The sequence below is a fragment of the Rhodamnia argentea genome, chromosome 9 (assembly GCF_020921035.1).
Source record: "Rhodamnia argentea isolate NSW1041297 chromosome 9, ASM2092103v1, whole genome shotgun sequence".
Lineage (NCBI taxonomy): Eukaryota > Viridiplantae > Streptophyta > Magnoliopsida > Myrtales > Myrtaceae > Rhodamnia > Rhodamnia argentea.
In genome coordinates, this window is record NC_063158.1 from 22,169,298 (window position 1) to 22,191,737 (window position 22,440).

The following is a 22,440-nucleotide window of genomic DNA, read 5'->3' on the forward strand; positions in this document are numbered from 1 at the left end:
TCATAGTATACATTGATCGATATGTATAGCTAATTGATTTGACTGCATAAGCTTAATCATTTCATTCCTTTTTTTTTTTTTTAAACTTTGACGATTGGTTGTGATTTTATTTTTCAGGAGTCACGCTCCGAATGCTTGTTTGGATGCTTTTGAAGCTTTGAAGTCAAGTTGTGTATTGAGATGGTACGCTAGCATATTTCTCAAGAATGACTTGAGATACCAGGGACATCAAGTCGGGAGGCAGGTGAGACCTCATTTTCAATCTAGATAGATGAAGTGCCCTCAAAACAACATTTCTGACCCTTGAATCCATTAACCAATTCTTCGCTCGAATTAGTGACTTTAGTATTGGCACATATCTTTCCTGTTGCTTTTGACAACTCGTTCAAATCGCCCGTCTTGCTTGGAGAACCGCAAAAGTTCAGTACAAGCAAATTGAGCGTATGTAGAACAATGTTGTGTCAATGGCCTAATCCAATATATGAAATCTACTTGTTAGAGCTGTGGACTCGTTCACATGACATGAGCCGCGTCCTACATAGTACAAATACGACATGACATCGATACATCTTTTCTATAATCGGGAGTCATTTCGGTCTTAAGAGTGATTGTTATCTCAAAGGATATCGCTCTCCCGTTTCATTTGACTCAAAAGGTTCAACTCAACTATGAATATGTCGGGCTAGAGCAGATTGTGAACCCTACTTCCAGGGTTGTAGCCTTCTAGTAGTTAAATCAGTCGTATGTTGCCGGAGACAAAGATGTCAATATCCTCTTTAAAGCATACTATGGTGAATTTAACATGAGCTTTCCTGGAAAATTAGAATGGGAGAAATCGGACTTGAGACACGATACAGCTAGTAAAAGTTTATAATTTCAGGTGAAAAGGCACCAACAGCAAGCAAATGATGCAGAACATCAAAAGATTTTTCACAAGAATAAACATTTGTGTTGATCAAACTGGTACATGCAGTCATTAGGAAAGTGTCCATTGTCTCAACACAAACTATGATATACAATCCAGCAAAACATAAAGTATGTTTTTTCCTATTTTTCCTCCAGAGGGGAGGGTGCGGCGGTGGGAAGCACATAACCGACACATTGATAACTCACTGTTAACTACTGTTAAGTGAAGATTGAAAATGAGGTCTAGATAGATGAAGTGCCCTCACCGATAACTCACTGGGAAAACGGAATAATAGAATTTGAACAAAATTTCATTCAGCTAAAAAATGTATGAACGTTTGTGTTGATCAAACTAGTAACATACAGCAATTAGGAGAGTGTCCAATGTCTCAACACAAGCTATGATATACACTCGAACCAAAAAAAACTCATTCTACCCCAGTTGAAAGTTCATTGGATAGCAGAGGAGTGATAAACAGGGCACCTTCACACGCGAAGAAGGTGAATTTTTTCCTATTTTTCCCTCTTGGTGGGGGGTGGGGGTGGGGGTGGCGGTGGGAAGCACATAATCGACGAATTGCTAACTCACTGTCATTCAAGCTCTAAAATTACAACTTGACTAGGTACATATGCCTCACCCCTGTTGAGAAGTGGATCTCACACTGATATGGCTTCCAGTCAAAGGAGATTTGACTTTTGTCACTTTTGTGTGCTCCCTTGCACTCTCCCCCAACTTGAGAATCCTTGGTGTAACCTGTTGAAGATTGCATATAAACCATGTGCTGTTATAAAGCACGGAATGTCCGATCAAAGAAACTAGAATGACACAGAAAATCTCCACCTGGTTTCATTTAGATGTGGAGAGGCAAGTCTTTTGCTGCTAATTTGAGTAAGCTCTCTCCCAGTTGATGGATGGTTCTCGAGAAGACCGACTCTTAATTTCCTCTTATCTCTTTAGAAACCGGTGGACTTGTGGAGGCTCTCTAGAGGTAAATAAAGAGGACGATATATAAGTTGCGTGCTCTCTTCTCGGGGCATTTACATAGTACTAAAATTGAGTTAAGAGTTGCAAAAATGTCATACTGTTGATCCACCAACTTTTCTACCGAACTCTGAAAAATGCCATCAAATGCGTCGACACGATAGCCTAAACTCGATGAATGAGTGCATCACACCGATACTCACAACAACGTGCATTTCTGTCCTTAGAAACCGGACGAGGGCCTTTTGGATCCCCTCGCCGACATATGCGTGAGGGCCGCTTTCTTCAGGAAGGCCTTGGAGATCGTGGCGTGCATGGAAGAGAATGGGATCTCACCTAACAAGACCAAGTACAAGAGGATTTATGTGGAGTTGCATTCAAGAATGTTCACCAGCAAGCACGCTTCTCGGGCGTGGCAAGCCGAGAGGGCGGAGCCGAAGAGACCGGCCGAGGCGTTCAAGTTCTGGGTGGGCCTACCGAACTCGTATTACGTGAGCGAGTGGCATTTTGGATCCGATTAAAGGCGAATTAAAGATATTTACAGGGGAAGATAATCGATGGCGATCTGAACCGAAGTGTATAGTTGGTTAGTGTAAACACAGAGCGACGTTGGAAATTGTATGCGTCGTATCGATGTAATTTCCTGCATAATAAAAGCTCAAACAACAAAATTGAGGTGTGATGGATAGCTGAACACGCCATGAACCATTGGCTGGTGTGGTGGTCTCCATCAGCAAATTACAGGATGAGCTCTGCGGTTCTTGGTTCCGTATTAGGTCGACCGATTGCTTATCGATGAACGACAAGATTCTCCTCCGGAAGATGCGGGTGGACATTCTTTCGGCCGCGACTCCAAATCGGGTTGACTCTGTCTGGACATTCAAAAGTTTGACTCATATGCCTTGAATCTTGGCTTTTTTCGGTATGATGTTGACCATTGTGTCTATGTGAAGATGTTAGATAATGATTTTGTTATCATAATCTTATATGTTAATGATATGCAGCTAGTTGGAAATAGTATGAGAATGATCAGCACTATAAAAGGACTGTTCGCAAAACAGTTTGAGATAAAAGATCTAAGCATGCAAACTTCATCTTGGGCATGCAAATAAAAAGGAAGTATGCAAATGAGAAGTTGTGGCTAAGTCAAAAGAACTACGTTGAAAGTGTGTTGAAAAAGTTCAACTTGTCGGATTGTAAACAGTGTAGACCCCCATGACCACAAGTTCCACATTATTAGCGTTATAGTATCCCAAGACTGGAGAGGAAGTTGAAGAGATGGAAATAATACCATATGCAAGTGTAGTTAGGAGCTTGCTGTATGCCATGATGTGTACTCGTCTAGATATTGCTCAAGCAGTGGGAGTAATTGAGCAAATGTATGTCCAGTCCAAGGAAAGAGCATTAGATTGCTACAAAGAGGGTGCTTCGTTATCTTTGCAATATATCCGACTTTAAGTTATGTTATGAAGGCATAAAAACTCAAAGGGGTAGCAAGTATTAGAATTAAACTGTTTTGTGGATGCTAATTAGAGAGGTGACATTGTATCAAAAGATCAACTAGTGGATTTGTTATTTCCTTGTTCTACAAAGCCATGAGTTGGATGAGTAAGAGGCAAAGCACGATTGCTTTATCTACTACTAAGGCGGGACATATGGCTCTTAGTCATGCCGCTAAGAAAGCAATCTATATGCGCAGATTGTGTAAAGAGCGTGGTTTTACACAAGGCGGTGTGAAAATTAGGTGTGATAGCCAGAGTAATAAATTCTTGGTTAAAAATCCTAGTTTTCATGCAAGAACAAAGCACATCAATAGGAACCAAATGTTACAGGTGAAGAGTGCATACTATTTTACCAAGGAAATGAGTATAGAAAAGTTTGAATGGTGTACAACCGTGTTAGATTTAAAGAAGCGTGTGAAGTATTCACTAAGCGGGAGAATGCTAGGGTGCGGTTCATACTCCCAACAAAAATTCACAAGCGCCCTCGAGTAGTTAGACGGTTTTTATAGTTTCAGCCCATATTTTTTTATTGATAGTTTGGATTTTGGGCCCATGAATAATTACTGCTATATATTATCTTTTTATATTGTAATTGAGTGATGTAATAGAGAGGTGCGATATGCTAATTATAGTGAAATCATTTATTGGATGTAACCCTAATTTAAGGGTGAACTAGGATAAATCTCGTGTCCCGATTTCCTTTCCTCGCTTTTATGCTTTACTTCATTTTTTTATTTTTGTGCCGAATCCTAACATTTAATACGACATAAACATAGTAAAAGTTATACATACATAACACGTAGTACGACTTGCAACCCAATTTGGCTGCACAAAAATTTGGCGCAAAATTGAAAAATGAAAGTTTGTACTTAAATAAATCACGGCTTGGTCCGATTATGATAGACGGTTTGAAACATTTTTTACTCATTCCATATAATATGGTCGTGTAAACAAATCCATGGCTAGATTCTTGCACAATTATTCATGCGTGTGCAACAACGAGGCACAATTCCAGACATCTGTGGAGTAATTGGGGAACAAATGCGTATGAGAAATGATGTTTAGAACGCTGATTCGCTATGGAGTTTTATATTTGTCACTGTATTTAGAATTGTGTTTGTTGGCAAGTGATCTCAATTCTTACCCTTAGGTAATGGCATCTTTAAATTACGCAATTATTAAATAAATAATTTCTCTGGTACGGTTGCCGAACGCCGCAGCACGCTAAATCATGGTACTAAAACTTCAATTCTCCCAAATACAGGTCCAAACACGGTCAACAACAATAGACTATGTATTCATTGCTAACCGCTCCTGATACAACTGCAGCATCATGGACATTCGCTAACTTAATATCAAATGTTAAACGAAAATTTCACATCAAAACGCTTCACAACGATTGCATAGTCCCATATCATTTGCTGCATTTACGTGTCGTCCATGCCTACGAGTAATTTAAGCATGGTGCTGCGGATCAGGACCTTCAGGACTAACCCGTTTGGGCCCATAATAACTCTTGACTTTCTCGAACTCATCACGAGCTGTCGACTTCGGGGATTCGACATGGACCGTCGACCTTCCGAATTCCCGGACGAGAGTGCAAGCCTCGGAGCCGGTCCAGGAAAAGGCTATCAGCATCAGGCACATGCATAATCCCAATCTGGCCATCGGACTTCTGATCAGATTACAATGTATGGGTTTTTGGTTGGGAGAGGACGACAATCACTTGGTATATATAGCCCTCATCGTGCCCTTAACTTTTCTGTCTCTTTCTTTCTTTCTTTCTTTCTTGTCAAACGAATTCGTCCAGCATCAATTGGAGAGGAACTCAGAGAAACCTTTATTCTATTTAGGTGAAAAGAATGAATAATCGAACTTGTGATATCGTGCTCTGATATCGTAACTTAGATGGAGTTAGCCAACACTTTATTGTGATGGCTTAGGTTATAGTTTTGTTAACTTTATTCTATATATCAAGTTGCTAAGTGGATCATTTGTCAAGATCTAGGGGTGGTGAAGAGAGTTTCGTTTTACTTGTGATCCTCATGCGCTGATCGAACGCAAGTCAAAACCGGTATGGCTGATTTGGTTGTTAGACCAATCTTTGAGAAGACAATTTCATCTTCTTTTGCTGTTTCTTTTTTTCGGATCTTTTGCCATCATGACAAGACAATCTCAGGTTTCTCATAGCTTGATGCAATTTTAGGGTTTCACGGATCTTCATGTTTGCTCTGATTTCGGGCGGCGGGCAAAAGACCTGATTACTTAATCGGCTTATGCGACTTGCCGAGTGTTTTATCTGGCCGGTTCGAACTTGTGCCCTTAGATTATAAAACAGAGATAGATTATTTGGAACACATGGCCAAGATAGGGACATATTAAAATCCTTCTATTTTTGCTTTTCTCAATTATGCAAGGTGATAATTTCTTCTAAAATCTGGTCTCACAATCAAAGTTTCATGTTAATTTTCACAAATAATATGATAAGAAAAGGGCTTTTTTCAAGAATTATTCTCCCAATTTTCTATCTTTGTATCTTTCTCAGTATCTTTCCCTTTACCATACAATACATGGAAAATTGAAAATGAAAGGTTCAATCTTTGCACCACACAGATTAAGTTTTAAAAAATTTGTGCTATTTAAGGAGAGAGGCTTAAAATTTTTGTAAAACAAGAACATTATAAAGTCAAAGCACATTCCCGACCAGTGGAGTCTTGAATACGTGGTGCCAAATCAACTCACTTGTCAGCTACTTCGTTACCAATGCCTTTCTTGTCCCGGTCGAATGGAGTGGTTCTCTAATTTGGCTTCTTTCTAAGTATTGTCGACTCATTCAACCTTTTGTCATGATCAGCTAGACGATCTTCCGAATCCAACTATTGTCGTTACTCAACTTTGCTTTGAGGCTCCCAATCCCGGCCGTCTCTGGTGGATTCACGCCCTTACCGAGTGTCCTTTCTTGCGTTTTGGCACCGAAGACGCAATGTCTTTTTCTTGGGATCTTGACAAATGATCCACTTAGCAACTTGATATATAGAATAAAGTTAACAAAACTATAACCTAAGCCATCACAATAAAGTGTTGGCTAACTCCATCTAAGTTACGATATCAGAGCACGATATCACAAGTTCGATTATTCATTCTTTTCACCTAAATAGCTTTCGAAAAGTAATACGTTCACACAGTTCAAACTTCCATTCTTCTATCAACGGCAATCGCACCCGGGCTATTGAGATATAAGAATTACTGCACTTTTTGACAGCTTAAACCTTTGGAACTACTTATCGCACACTCGAATTCTAAGAAAACCAATGTCGTTCATGCTCTTCTTAAGAACACTTCCAGGAGTGCGTGTAACCGTACCTGATATCTCGCGGAACTCTAGACAGCAATTTCGGACCTTGAAGTTTCCATCAATTCTCGCATAGAGGTCATCTATAAGATAAATGAAGATACAAACTCGCGACCTTAAGCCTATTAACTGAATAGGTTGGGCATCTTCTGACAATTCAAATGTCGCACGATCCAAAATTTCATATTGGTGCTGCCCTGGCTTCCCTGCTGTTAAGAAAACACTTAAGCCTAGACACGGAGGAGTCTTTTATAATGAGCTCCAGCAGAAACCCGGGCACTCTCTAGTGAAAGGAAATAGTAAGTCGAGATTGAACAATTATGAATGTTAAGTTTTAGAAGTTGGTCCCATATTTGAAACATTGACCTCGACAGCATCCCATGAAAATAGGGAGAAGAAAAATATAGTCTTGATTCAGCAAGGCACCTGGAAATGTCCTTGGGATTTCATCCTGAACCAACAGTACACAAAAATGTAGACTATCCCTGAATCTATGCAGGAAGCCAGTCCGCTTCCATAAGTTGTAATCCAGAAGCCTGAGAAACAAGCACGGCGTATACTTTCCTGATTCATAACTGCACCCAGGTTCACTAGAGTGTCTGATCACGTGGGCAATTCACATGTTTGTAGAGGCCCATGCATGCATCTTCTATGGTCTCCTGTGATTCGGTTTTGGTATGACTCGGCGCATGTGTGTGTGTTGTGTGCTTGAGAGAGAAAGAGAGAGTACCTCAACTGATGCAACTTCAAATGTGAATCTCCTTCGTCATGAGCTGTGATGCAAACTTCTGCACCCTACGGATGTTTTATCTGGTGAAGGAATTACAAAGAAATGCCAAAAGAGAGAAGAAACATATCATGGACAACCCAAAGAACATCCCGTGAAATCATTGATAACCAGAAGGATATCTGTTCATCATGGATGGGATGATTAAGCATTAACAGATTGTTGTTGTTCACAAGTGCTCGAACAAGCAATTCTTTAGCTTCTTCCTGCTTCTTCTTTAGCATGTTGCAGATCTGCAAGACAATTCCCTTAGGCAGCCAATGTATTACCAGCAGAAGGATCACAAACATGGTAGAATAGACAAGAGGCAACAGTTCAATGCCCTTCTCTGTAATATCATCAGTCTAGTTTCCAATGGCCTTCTGAAAACTCAAATGCTTATGATAGACAATTATAGAAAATAACTATAAAGTACAAGAGATTCGTCCTTAAGGATAATTAGGTTGGCCGTCGAAGAAATCACAATTTCCGTATTAGGCAGGTTCTCTTCATCAATTGATTTCTAAACTCAATACATGATGATGCATAATGTCAATGAACGCATAACCAAATTATCGGAAGTGAAGAGCAAACATCCAGTAGTAAAATGTACAAAATCAAGAAGCTCAGGCTTGCTCATCCAATCCCCCACCCCAACAAAGAAAATAAGAAGTAAACAGATAAAAGAAATAATTAAAAGAAACTCATCTCAACCACTCATCCTATAAGCCACAGAATGTTGTCTATGGCAACTACTCCCTGTAACTTGACAACCTCGTATTTTCTTTTCCTAGTTCTTTGTTGTCACTGTTATTGTCTCTCTTTTATAATCTTCATGGTCTCTGACTATAGTCTACAATAAGCCTACAATTGATTGCCAAAGCCAAAAAGTGCATAAGCAACTCATCTATAGCGAAAATAATTTAGCCACAATTCACTTACATCTTCAAGTTCCGTTGTATAAGCTTCAGCCTTTTCAACATTTTCATCACTTTCCATGATCAACGGACTTCCAACTTCGGTTGACCTCGCCTTAGGAGAAATCTTAAGCTGCAATTTAGGATGGTCACCAGACAAACTGTTGGTTTTGCTCACCACCCACCTGGGTAGCGCAGCTGGCTTGCGCACTCTTCCTCTCGCAAAAGGTCGAGTGTTCAAATCCCAGAGGCGTCGCAGGGTGACTTACCCGGTGGCACGTGTGTGGTGGCTAGCACGTGTTGCCCCCAGGGTTTACCCCCCGGCTGCCGGCCGTGCGGGGGTTCCCTGGGTCATCAAAAAAAAAAAAAACTGTTGGTTTTGCTCTGTTCGGTGCTCTCATGATTGCAAACCTGAAACAAATAATCTAAGAAACCAGTAAAGAACAAGTTTCGACTCTCTGTTAAAGTAGAAAAACTTAAGAAGGTTCTGTCCATTTACCTGATCTGTGACAACAGCTCCGGAGGATTCTCTGAAACTTCGGAAGTGTCAAGGGTAAGAACATTACTTCCACAAACAAAGCCCAGTCACAGGAGCAAGGGTAGTGGAGTTATTAGCACTCTTCACCTTTTTATACTTGGAGATTCAGAGGGCCATTCCAGGGGACTAAATGACATCAAATTGGCAACTGATCCCTGCAAGATAGACAATCGCGACTTCTAGTGCATTACAAAATAGCATCTTCAAAATTACATTCGCAACACCCTTTGGAAGTGGTGTAAGGTATTACTTGAAAGTCTGAAAAGCAAACAATAGAAAGGAAACTCAGATGATTTCCCCTGTGAATTGAGAAGTGGCCAGTTTTATCGATTTACCTGATCTATGACGACAGTTTCCGAGGATTCTCTGAAACTTCTAAGATGTCAAGAGTAAGAACATTACTTCCACAAACAAATACCAAGTCACAGGAGCAAGGCTAATGGAGTTATTAACACTCTTCACCTTTTCTCACTTGGAGACTGAGAGAGCCGTTTTAATGGACTAAATGGCATTAAATTGGCATCTGATCCCTGCAACATAGACATATGCATTACAAAATAGCATCCTCATAAGTATATTTGCAGCACCCTATTGAAGAGGTGTAAGGTATTACATGGAAGTGAAGAGTAAACAACAGAAAGGAACCTCATATGATTTTCGCTTTAAGGATGAATTGAGAAGTGACTGGCTTTCGGTGCTTTTGCGACGATGAGCTAACCCATGTGCTGCATCACCTGGCATAGCCGTTACTTGCTCAGAGTCTCTCGTGGAACTGATTTCCTCTGTAGGATTAGAACCAAGTTGATCTTCTTTCGTTCTTGTGGCCCTGCACATATTGACATCTTGGTCTCTAAAAGTATCTATGGTTTCAAATAGCAGGACATCAAGTAAGGATGCAGGTTAGACCTCATCGTTTTCAAGCTAGTAAGATGAAAAGCCCTCTTGCCAGAATTAAGAGAGTTACTGTTCTTCACATCAACATTTCTGACCGTGGAATCCTTAAAAGATTCCTTGCTTGAATTAGTGACTTCAGGATTCACGCATATGTTAACAATTGGTTTTGACAACACATTTAAACTTCCCGTCTTGCATAGAGAACTGCAAAAGTTTAGTGCAAGCAGATTAAGCATATGCAAAATAATGCTGTGTCAAAGGACTAATTCAATATATGCACTCTACTTGTTAGAATTGGCAATGTCTAAGACAGGATATGACTTAAAATGAACAACCTCACACATAAAACTGATATGACATGACATTGACATTGACGCATCTTTTCTATAATCAGGAGTTATTTCAGTCTTAAAAGAAAACATCGTTTAAAGGAATACCGCTCTCCCATTTCATGTGACTCAAAAGGTTCAAACTGAACATGAACATATCATTCTACAGCAGATTGTGAACCCTACTTCCAGGCTTGTAGTCTTCTAGCAGATAATTTAGTCATATTTTACCAGAGACAGATGTCAATATCCTCTTTAAAGCATAGTATGAAGGATTTAATGAGCTTTCCTGGCCAATAATGACAGGTGAACTTAGACTTGAGAGACAATTGCACGTAAAGGTTTATAATTTCAGCTGAAAAGGCTTTAACTTCCATGAACAGCAAGCAAATAATCAAGAACATCAAAATATTTTCACATATATCTACACAAGAGTTGATCAAACTAGTAATGTTCAGTAATTTTACATATATCAACTTATGTGTCGACCAAACTAGGTATATACAGCAATTAGTAGTGTCCAATGTCTCAATGCAAACTATGACAAAAAAAAAAAAAATTCTCATTTCACCCTAGTCGGAAGTCCATCGGATAACAGAAGAGTAACAACCAGGGCACCTTTATATGGGAAGGAGGTAAACTTTTCCCTTTAATTACCCTTTTCTTCCTTTTCTGTTTGTATGCGGGTGGAGGAGTGGCAGTGGGGAGGAGATAACTTACACATCACTCACCCACTGTTAGCTACTGTTAAGTGAAGTACATGGGAAAAAAAAATTACTAGAATTTCAACAGAATTTCAGACAGCTCTACAGTTGCAACTCGATTGGGTACAGATGCCTCACCCCAGTTGAGAAGTGGGTCTCACACTGATATGGCTTCCAGTCAGAGGATGTTGACTTTTTGTTTGCTCCCTCGCCAGTGAATTTAGACCACTGAGTGACTTTCCCGCAACTAGAGAATCCTTGGCATTGTCGCCCAACCTGTTGAAGATTGCATAAACCATGTGACGTTGAAAAGCATGGAATATCCAAAGAAACTGTAATCAAAAAGAAAATCCTCACCTAGTTTCATTTAGATGTACAGAAGCAAGTCTTTTGCTGCTAAATTGAGTAAGCTTTCTCCCAGTTGATGGTTCTCGAGAAGACTGACTCTTAATTTCCTCTGACCTCTTGAAAAACTTTGAGTGTGCTTGTCCAGGCTCTCTACCAGTAAAGAAAAAGGACGATTTTTAACTGCAGGTTCTCTGCTTGGGACATTTACATAGTACCAAAACAGAGCTAAGAAGTGCAAAAATGTTATGTTGTTGATCCCCCTATCTTTTTACTGAACTCTGGAAATCACCATAAAATGCATCAACATGATAGCAAAAACTCAATGAATGAGTGTATCAAACTGATAATCACAAGAACTTGCATTCCTGTTAAATATAAAATTATGGATGCATATGCTTTCCAAGTTTTCACAAAAACAACTAACAAGAGTCCATGTTTCTTAAAAGGAGACATTAATGGCTCATTGCTCTAGTTTGGCATGGCAGAAACTTGCCAACACCATCCTAACATGGATTCCCTCTCATTCATCTAATCACTTCAAGGTAAGGGATAAATGGGACAACCTGAAAACAGATATTTCACTGTCATGCAGCACTTTACTTTGGATAATACAGGCTGTATCATTAAGATTTGTATCAGGCTTGGCCTCTTGGTTATCAGCCTTAGTAACATTCAATGTATCAAGAAAAGGTTTATTGCTTCCTTTTGCCTCGCCTTCTGTTCCTGGAACATGTGGCACACTTGAACCTTCTGACTGCGAGTTGCTATGAGAATATGTGGCTTCCCCTGCCATTTCTTCCCTGTTACTCTGCTCCTCACCCAAAGTGGAATTCAAACCTTTGACGATCCACAAATCTTTTCTTGGAAGCTCTGGGATGGTACTTAAATTTGTGTCAACCGCGGGCTAAATATGTACTTCTCTTGGTGCTGTTTTGTCCAATGAATAATCTTGTTGATCAGATTCTTGAGCACACGTGCTGTTTGTCCTTTCAAAAGAAGATTGTTCGGCAATTGAATTTCTACAGGCCGCAGGCTTTGGCACCTGATCATCCATTCTTGGGTTAGGCATAGAAGCTGAACTTACAGAAGTTTCTACTTGAATCTCTGATGTACCCACACAGCGTGTTGATTGAACATTATTAATCATAGCATTATCCTCAGAGTCAGGAATTGCCTCAGGAAGGCGAGTTTTTAAGCCCTGGTGCTCATTCATCTCCGATGATCTCCCTTTGCTTCCTATAACCTTCTTTCCACCTTGTTCTCCCTCAGTTTTGGGTGAATCAAGATTAAAGCCATCCAACCTGGATAGCACAAATGATTGCTAAGTTCCTAGATTGCAATCACAAGTCATGACATTTCCCTTCACTTGAAAATATAACCTTATGTATCAAAGAATAAGCCCAAATGTATACATTGTGAAGCTGTCTTACTCATTAAAATCAAAGGAGAAAGAAAATCTTTTCTTGGAATTTCCTTCATCAAGTGATTCTGCTTCATTTCTGTCCTTGTTGTTTGGAGATTTCTTAGATGGACAGGAGAAATCAAGATCCGGCATGTCTAAGTTGAATGATGATAACTTGTCAAAATCAGCATCCAGGTTAAAATCAACATCCCTGAAAAAGGGTTTTTCACTATCAATCCACAGAAAGCAGAGACATATCCCACTCTCATAATAAGTAAGATTGTGAGAAGCTTTCATACTCCTTCACCATCATCCATTGTTTTAATGATTTTTGAAGTGGTTGAATGATATGTAAAGCATGGCTCACTAAATCGCCCGGGGCATTATTCTCCACAAAGAGGTAATTGTACGGGGTACAATAAATGTAACCAATACAAGTATGAAGATAGAATATCAAAGTTAAATTCTGTCTCAATGCCGATTTATTAGCTAACTGCCTATACTTTTAAGTTTCACTTACAGTTTATCAAAGTTGAATTTCTTCGTCATGCCTTTGCCAACTGTATCAAAGTTAAAATCCACTGCGTCATCTTCCGCCACAGACAACGACTTCCAGGAGGTAAGGAACTCCTTTCCAAATTCAGCATCTGTTGAAATTGGATTTAACATTGAGCTATGACCAACATATCTAACTTTCATATGACGCGGCCAAAAATGTGTATAAGCAATCATCCTAATCAATGACAAGGATGAAACCTATTTTAGCATTAAGAACTCTTTAATTAGATTTTCAAGTACATGCAATGTATGCTGCACTAATTATTGACCATGATATCAATAGAGTCATATGTCAGGCCATACTAAATAAACAAATATATTAGGTTTTGAAATAAAGAAATATGCATCCTTGTGGTACCATTCCACATCTGAAGTGAATTAACTGTATTTTTAGATTTGTCAAGCTTATAGAGTACCTAGTAATGATTTATCCTCTTTCCGATTCACCACTGCAGTTTCCTTTGGTGATTCTGCCATCTGCAAGAGAAAGTGTGAGGATAGCATAAGAAAAAAGAGAATCTAAATGGCCCTCAGAATTTGCAAAAGAAAAGGGAGAATCAATTGCAAACCCTTTAGGTTGGCTATACTACACAGCAACCTCCTCTCTTCATGAAAGCAACATCTCTTTGCTAAAACATTGCATCTATAACATTTTTGCACTTATCTTTTGCAGAAGCATATATAAACTAGCCTTGGAGGGACCTTAGCCAGTCCATCAAAGTGAAAAACCCACAGCTTGACATATAAACAGTTCATACAGGAGCAGCACTTACTTATACAAAGTGGTTAGGTGGAGAGTTGCAAGCTTTAAATCTAAAATTGAGAGACCAAAAACACCCATTTATACGTGCCACTGTCATATACTTCTGAAGATTCATTTTTCATCCTACAAATGCAAAGGCAATGGATCTCCGATTTGATAGCAGTGATGAGATGGACAGCTAATCACTACAAAACAGTAACGAACATTTCAAGTTTTCTCTGCCTTGATTCAAGTGGGACATGAGTCTTGCATACTTCTAATATGAAATGTCTGAAGGAGTTCAACTAGACTGCAAGTGGATCCACTATAGCTATTGCAGAGGATGAACAAATGCAGTATTAAACAGTTAATACAAGGGCAAAGCACAGGGGTAATCCAGCATAATCTATGACAAGAAAAGAACACAGATACTAATTTAACATAAGAAACTGTAAAATTGATTTTGTGCAAATGAATTAATGGCTGTCATATAGGAGGACCTATCACATTCAAATCATCCGATTTTCAGCACAGTGAAGTTCAATTAAAATGAATGCTATTGAAAAAAAAAAAAAAATACATCAGAACAGCTACTTATCATGGCACCATTTCTACAAAGAGAGATGCCGCGAAATAGCATTATCTTTGTGAAACTGCCCTGGGCAGCGAAAAAAATCTCCTACTCATATCTCAGAAGTCAAGACAATGACCTGGTAAATGCTGCAAGTCATAGTGATAATTCTCTACATAAGCGTCTATAGTGCAGCGAAACAGCAAAGAGCTGTAGACTTAGGCTTACGGCAATTCGCGCCAGAATACTCGCAGAGGTATATCAGAGAGATAAACGTAGTAATTAAGAAGAGACTCTTCGCTGTGCCTAACGTACAAAAATCAGAGAAGATGCTCGAACGAACTCTATAAGGCCAATCTACATCGATCACAAAGAGATCTTCTGAAATCACATGGACCTAGAGTCCAAAGGAACCTCCTCAATTGAAAAGTTCGCATCTCATCAAGTTCACCATTGGAAAACTACGCGCCCTCATGAAGTACCTCCGCTTAGCACTACGAAGCAATCAGCGAACGCCGATATTTCGAAGGTACGAGCCAGGAAGACGCAACGAGAACTCCTAAGAAGCCATAGCAGAAGGAATCGACGGGTTACAGAAGTTCAAGATTAATTCGCATATGTCAACACAAGATGAATTGCTATACCGAGACAACCGGAGGATCTATGGTACCTCGCTTGCGATTGCGACAGTAAGCGAGCGAGCTCGAGCGAGGGAGAGAGAGAGAGAGAGTCGACTGGGTTTGAATCGAGATGAGAGAGAAGTAATCTGGTTTTCTGAGGTTTTGAACGGCGACTCTTTTTATATATATGGTATGGGAGAGGTGGGACCGGCAAGTGATCGACGGAGGTTCGGTTTGATCGACTCGTCGTGCCTCCGCCGGGAGTTTTCCAGACATGATTCCGATTTTGCCCCTCCATGAGAAACATTTTCACTGGACTCCGTTTGATTGCCGGAGAATGAATAACTTCGAAAATATTTTTTCAAAAATGACGATTTACATGGTTTAGAAAGATAAATTAATTGATTAATTATTTCAAAAGATAACAAAGCATTATTTTTAAAGAATATTTTTCAAATCATTCATTTTTCGTGAAACGAACGAAATCTATCTTCAAAAAATTCTAATAATTTAGATATTTCTTGATTGTTGATCACGTGGACCCACACATGGTAACCACGCGATCAATGACCCGAATAGATTCAGGATATGTAGGCTCCAGTCTACATGAGCATTTACCCTCGATTTGAAACTCGAGGAGCTATTCGTCGATTGCTACCCAAACCCATCTCACATTCCTATTGTGGTGCCAAAGAAGAGGGCAAATTTATCCGGGAGTAACTTAAAAGATGGCGCGACTAGGAATTAAGTTCTAGGTCGTCCCTGGCAATTTGATTTATTGCGGAATTATCTTTCCTGCGTGTAATGACAATAAAACTATGAGTTAAACCTTGAAACGATGTACGTTAAACATTTCGCCCCTCAAATTGGACGGGGGACTAAGCCCTGCAATTACAAATCTGCTCCTCCGAATATGTTTGTTACGAGATATTTATTAGTAACGCGAATCTTTGAAGAGGAAAAAACAGAAAAGATGACAAGCGAATTTTTACGTGGAAAAACCCTTCTAAATCAGAAACGGAAAAAATCACGGTGCCGCACTAAACAATCTCTTCACTATCAATAAATCGGAGTGCCTCTCTCTCAGCCAGCCTTAATTATCTCTTTTCCCTCTTACCTTCACAAGGCTCTCTTTTTCAACTTCTATGGAGGGAGCGGTTTGAGCTAGATCTCTCCATCCCCTTTTTCTTTAGCTTTTTGGTTCTTTGTTTCATTTTCTCGTTTTCCTCCCGTTTGGGAGCTTTCTCTTTCGATTTAGTCTAGATCTCGAAGTTTCTCTCTCTTGTTTTGTGGAGATATCTATCCTCATCTAATATAGATTTGAAGTTTTTTACGTGTATATTTTTGGAGTTTCGCTTTGCTCGGATTTCGTTGGCGAACAAATGCAATTTTGAAAAAGATCAGAGGAGTTTCGTAAAGGTTTCTCTCTCAAAGGAGTAAGATATACACTCATTCAACTATTTCATTCTGCGTGGTAACGATGTTGGGAATGCCAATCATAGGCACACGCTTACGAAAGGCAAAGCCGTAGCATTAGATAAAGTTCTTGGTGTGTGTTCACTACTAAAGACGGATTTTGTGATCGGCCGTCGATTTTAGTGTGAAGAAGTTATATATGTGCTCTTTGAGTGTGTGTGATCTATAATCTTGTTTTCATGATTTCTCTGGTTATCTATAGCTTGTGTTGGTTTGAGGTTGCACGTGATTTGTCTTGATTTAAAGTTGTGCTCTTTGAACAGAGATGTTTTTTTATTGTATTTCAGTCAAAGAAATGAATGAAATATTATTTTGACCAAAGAAAAAAAATCTCTTCACTATCAAATTATTTTCTTGGTTTTGTCTATTTGATAACTAATTTCGTGCATTGATATCTAGTAATCTCACGCTAGATTAGTATCAGACTTTGAGGCACTTTGGTAGCACTTTTCAAGCAAAATTTTCTAATTCTTCATCACGATATCCTGAGATTGCTAATATCTTCGCCACCATCCGTTGCTTCATGTTGCAAATTTTAGGATTGCGAAAAGAGAAGGGAACCAGGTGTGGCGGCGAGAACGATGGTTTCGACATCGATGACAACAATGACAGCCACATTTACAAATGCGGGCTTGGCGAATGATCGAGCTCAATATCTTTCTTGTAATTTTTTTTTTCTATCGTATCTTTAACTCTCATCTTTGTCTCTTTACAAATCGCTGGAGTCGAACCCCGTATCTATGCTATTAATGTCCCCCCAATCCTTTTATCAGCATAGCCACAATGCCTATTCGCCACATTTCTTGTGATTTCAATTGGTCTAAAATTGATATGTTCAAGGCTCTGTTTGTTTCATGAAAAATGTGGCGTTTTTGAAAAATATTTTTCAAAATTTCATTTTTCGGAGTTTTTTTTTTTTAGAATTTGATTTTTCCAATTAATTTATTATTTTTATTTTTTTATTTTATTTTCTTTGTCTTCTACCTTTCTTCTTCAGCTGGCCATTGCATTGTCATCCCCTCTTCCATCCATCATCTTCTACTTCTTCAACACACAAAGAAAAGAGCTTTCGTATGGACTTCACCTCGAGGAGCTCTGGAATTGCCGCAATCGGCAAGCAAGTCGTCTCTTAGATTTAGAGCCCAGCCATAGCTATGATCGACGACCGATAATCAACCCCCAAGCCTTGTCACCAATGGGCGAGGCTTGAACTTGCCGATTCCGGCAGGCTGAGCCTCGAACTCACTCGAGGTTGGCGCGGCGAGCTTGAGGCTATGTGGCTCGAGCTTGCTAGCCTTGGGTGAGCTTGTCACTCGTAGGCCTTTGTCGAGGTCTACAGTAGGCGAAGGAAGAAAGAGGAAGAAACTGCGAGCTAGAAGAGGAAGGTGGAAGGAGGAAGAAGGAGAAAAAGGAAAAAAAAAAGAAATAAGAAAATAAAAGTGAAAAAGGAAGAAAATAAAACAAAAGAAAAGAAGAAAATGAAGAATTTAAAAAAGTATAAAAGAAAATGAACGTGAAGGAATTGACAGAGCAAAGAGATGAGAAAAAGTTCTCCTCTTCTCAAAGAGAGGAAAATATTTTTCCCACTTGTAACCGACTTTTTGACATCGGTGGAAGATGTTTTCTCTGGCTAGATTATTATTCGCAAACCAAATGCCGAAAAATCTAGAAAACATTTTTTTGAAAGCTATTTTCTGTAAAACAAAGGGAGCCTAAGCTTTTTTTTTTTTTTTTTTTTGTCGGAAATAGATATTTCATTAAGTCAAAGTAAAACTCAGTTTCTTGACATCAAAACAGAGGATATCTAAAATGACTTGTAGGGGCTTAGACAGCCAATTAAGGGGGAGGGTTTTTGGTCGTTGGGCTTTTTTTGCAATCCAGTTTACCAGATGATTGGCTTCACATGAACAGTAGGCTAATGTTTTGATTCTTGTACTCGGCCAATTTTTTTGCTTGCAGACATCCACCCAGCACGTTCCACGGACTTTGATTTGCGCCCGAAATGGAACCGGATCCCCTAACATTAAGCAATGTTAGGGATGACACGATCGATTCGGGCCGTTCAAATAAAAAATGGACGGCCCGGATTGATTCACATAACTTTCTTTAAAATTTGAAATTTCCCACCAAAAAATTTTCCTCCCTTCTAAAGGGTGATGTGGATGAATTTGGGCCGTCCATTTTGAAATGGACGGCCCGGATCCCTCAATGTCACTCCTACCTTTATGGTAGGGGATCCGGATCCACCTGAAACATAGCTTATCAACGAAAGGCTATCACTTTCCGGTTTTAGCTTCAGTTCAGTTTGTGCATTCAACTCCCAGTTCTCTTCCAAGTACACCGGAGACTCCAACAGGGCTAGGGTTTCAATTTCAATCGCGGAAGAGGCTAGCTTCGTTTTTGCAAATCCATCCACAAGACAGCCTTTTGAGTCTAAGCTTGAAAAACACTGTTTTTTGAAAATACACTGTTTTAACATTAGGTATGTCACACTTCGAAGCTTTCTTGTATTAAATCAGCGACCAATGCTAGCATTCAATCTTATAGTCTTGGTCGTAATAAATTACGACTTTCTGTCTGCACCAGTTTCTCATATACCCAAAACATTTCATTGGCTTTCTTCTTATAACTACTCCATTATTGTCTCTTGATGTGTTAAATTATGTCTCGAACTTGAGCCCGTTACGAAACTCCATATTTATTGGAACCGTATTGTTGCTTTATTCTTTCTTTTGATTGGTACGGTGGCCATTTCGTAATTGTATAAGGTGACCAGCATGAAGACTTGGACGACTCTTTCTTCGCTCGAAAAAAAAAAAAAAAAGAGCAGTTTTTTGACCGTACAAAACCAAGTGGGTGCCCAAGGGGGGTAATGAGAGGGAAAAAAGAAAGGAAAGAAAAGAAGGGCACATAAAATATAGATTTCCTCTTGAGAGCTGCTACTACGATAGTTTGATAGTATGATTATTATTTCTAACCTCACAATTTTTTTAATTAATAAGTGCTTTACTAAAACACACGCCGATAGTTTGTGAATTTATGGTTAGAAATAACCGACGATCTTATCAGAATGTCGTGGAAACATTTCCTGTTTTCTCTTTCTTGTGTCGGGTGGTCCAAGAAGCTATTAGAGGGGTTCTTCTTTTTTTTTTTTTTTTTTTCGTGGAAAGAGAGCCGTGCACAATAGACTTAGAGAAATAGACTCGTGAAGACAGAAAAAGGTGAACGCAATGTGATGTTCTCTTGATCGCGCGAAGGAGCCTTGAGCACAGTAGATTTTGAGCGATTGTAACTGCGATTATCCAATTATAGTGAATTATTCTTGCTGGCTCTCCCTGTGGACAATAGCTGCCGATCTTTGGATCAAATCACGTAAGTCTCTGGTGTCCTTTATCATTCTTCATTTATTTCTTTGAGCTTTCATATTGATTTATTTGCAAAATCTTGATTAGTCTCCCCGTTAATATTACAACATGATGTGTTGACACGGCATCTTTCTCTGCAAAGAACATCGAGTCAGAGGGAGAGAGGGAGAGAGAGATCTGCTTAAGCTGAGAAAATAACCACATCCTTTCAAACCTTTGCACATGGGGCCTGCAACTGCATGCGCGACGGTCGATATAAATAAAGATGGATCGATGGGAACGGTGAAGCGGGTAGAGAAAATAACGTTTTGATTCCTTGGCTTCCGCACAAGCCAGCTATGTTGTCTATAAAAGTATTTTAAACGTCCTCAGATCTAGATCTCTACGAGAGGAGAGAGAGAGAGAGAGAGAGTACAACGTTTGATCCCTTGGCTTCTGCTCAGATATTTGTTAAAGAGGAAATGGCGATGCTAATGTACCATATGGAATATTAGCAGATCACTTCTATTTTGTTACGGTCCCATTACTTATCAGATCATCGTGTAGTTTATACCGTGCTTGAAGAACATCGCTTCTAGCTAGGAAATCGTGATTTCGCATTTTTTTCCTCACATTAACTCGGTTTTTCGCTGTGGCGGCCATGGCGAATTGATCAAGTTGATAGTTGCGGAAGTCGTGGAAAAGTTGAAGATCAAACATAAATTGGTGACTGAACATTTAGTTGGACTCGACGATCAAGTAGTAGCGGTAAGCAGATTATTAGGCGTCAACTCCAGTGGTGTGTGACTAATTAAAATGTATGGCATGGGTGGTGTCGGTAAAACAACTCTCGCCAAGGTCGTATTCAACCAATTCTCTTCACATTTTGAAAGTGTTGTTGTTTCCTTGAAGATGTTCGAGCGAAGTCATCAAAAAACGGATGGCTTAGCTGACTTGCAAAAAAAAGTTAATATCCGAAACTAGCCATCCGGTAGGAATGAGGATCATTGACAAGCTTGATTATGGAACGACGAGGAATGGAGAAGCACTCAATAATAAAAAAAGTCTTCATTATATTTGATGATGTTGATAACAACGAACAAGTGGAGAAATTAGTTGAAAATAGTACTTTCTACTCAGGAGCTAAGATTTTGATACAACAAGAAATAAAGATGTTGAAACGTTAATTATTAGGCTTATTGTGAGTGAGGGTAATTTAGTCTTTTTCATTATTAGCGAGCCCTAATGCCCACTACATATATTGATGTAATCTGTAATTAGTTGAATAATAATTCTTCCACTTTCGTTTATAGAAACTTGCCAATCTTATCTTAATATAAAATCTCTGCCCTCTCATTCCGCAAATCACTTAAAGGTGAGAGATAAAGTATGGGTCAGCCTAAAAGCAGCTATTTCACTGTCATGCGGTACTTTACTTGGGAATAATACAGGTTGTATCATTGAGATTTGAATCAGGCTTGGCCTCTTTGTTATCAGCCTTAGTAGCATTCGAGGTGATACTGATTTATTACGCAATTATCATTCCGACATGTAATGACAACACTTATTAACTAAGCATTTAAATCAAGGCATGGTTCGGCTGCATATGAATTTTTAATACACTAGGGGCCTGTTTGGTAGCGTATTTGTTCCAAAAAAGTGATTCTGATTAGAATCAATTTTTTATTTTGTTCCCGGATGAGTTTTAGAGAATCATAACGCGTTTGGTAATTGCATAAAATTTCTGTTTCTGAACCAGAAACGGGTTTGGTAACCGCACAAAATTTCTGTTCTGAAAAATAATTTATCTTCTCAATTTGTCATTTAAATCAAATAATTACATAATCACATTTGATGACTTTCCTCAGACCCCACAGTTGCAATCGTCTAGCACCATGACATCCGTTTGGCCAAAATAGAGATGCTTCAGGTTTATTCCTTGGAAGGATAATACGCTAAAATTATTGTTTTCCCATACTTCTCTTGAGGCTATGCATATGCCAAGGACTCTGACTATCTTTTATTGCTCATAATGAAAAAATTCCATCTCCGCCATATAGGTGGCTCGGTTTTATTCTTGGATACCATACGGATGACCACTAATGTAGCATGATACTTCGGCAATAAATTAGACATGGCTTAGGAAAAATCGAAAGGAAAAATTACCAAAAATAGGATTGGCCAATTAAATGTACCCATTTCTTACTTTTTGAAATTTTTTGGAAACGAATTGCCCATGAGGGGCAAAATCATCATTTATGAGAAATCGAAAGGTAAAATCGTCAAAAATAGGATTGACCAGTTTAAATGACCCATCTCCTAATTTTTTTATATTTTAAAAAAAATGGAATTTTTTCTGTTTTTTCCTTTTTTTTTTAAGAATTTTTATGAATTTTCCATTTTTTGGATTTTTTAATGATTTTCTGATTTTTTTTATTAATTTCGGAATTTTTTATTAAAAAATTATCCCAATCGGGTCTGGTTGACCT

At 39.0% G+C, this 22,440-nt stretch overlaps 2 pseudogenes; one reads left to right on the forward strand and one right to left on the reverse strand.

Annotated features, from left to right (window-relative positions):
• Positions 1–22,440, forward strand: part of LOC115733990 — a 126,316-nt pseudogene that overhangs the window by 72,643 nt on the left and 31,233 nt on the right.
• On the reverse strand, positions 7,312–15,309 carry LOC125316664 (annotated as a pseudogene).